At 62.3% G+C, this 637-nt stretch overlaps 1 protein-coding gene across 1 annotated transcript in view; it reads left to right on the top strand.

Annotated features, from left to right (window-relative positions):
• Positions 1-637, top strand: part of LOC104513472 (polypeptide N-acetylgalactosaminyltransferase 5-like) — a gene marked incomplete at both ends in the record, with an annotated part of 4,838 nt that overhangs the window by 2,910 nt on the left and 1,291 nt on the right.

Genomic DNA, 637 nt, shown 5'->3' with positions numbered 1-637 from the left:
ATTGCCCAGGGGGGGGCGCCCCGGAGCCGCTGACCACAGGGCTGGCGTGGCCGGATGGAGCGAGAACAAGAGCTGCCTGTCCTCTCCGTCCCTGCCAAGGCCTCCAGTCGCTGCACCCACCCTCTGGGAGCCAGGAAAAAGCACAGCAACCACTTGGCTGCGATTCAAGCTTGTCTGGGGGCCAGGGGTGTAGCGCGGGGGTTCCCCAGCACGGGGATGCCCAGGGGTCGGGTCAGGCTCGCCGCCAGCCGCAGCGGCGCTTTGGTACCGAGCCGTGGTAGGGAGCTCTGCAGAGGGAGAGGTGGCTCTGCCCTGAGCGGGAGGGATGCCGTGCTTCCGTGGGGTGACCCCTCCGCACTCGTGGGAAAAGCCATCGGAGACTGCTGGGTTCGGGCGCTTGAGTGGACTAAGAGCTGTGCATCCCTTCGGATGCTTCTGCGGGTCTCGGCGTGGCAGGAGCGGCTGTTCGCTGCTGCTAATTGAAATTGCTGGATAAATGGTCACTTTTTCAGCTCTTTTGTTGCAGTCAGAGCAATAAAACTTAGTGCCAGGTTCAGTGCAGAGCAGTTGGGCCACACAGGGAGCTCTGCCCGAGCTTTTCGGAGGGGTGTGTGTGAAAACTCTCAAGATGTTGCCT

Source organism: Eurypyga helias, unplaced genomic scaffold (assembly GCF_000690775.1).
Source record: "Eurypyga helias isolate BGI_N326 unplaced genomic scaffold, ASM69077v1 scaffold37918, whole genome shotgun sequence".
NCBI lineage: Eukaryota > Metazoa > Chordata > Aves > Eurypygiformes > Eurypygidae > Eurypyga > Eurypyga helias.
This window is presented reverse-complemented; position numbering and strand designations above follow the sequence as displayed.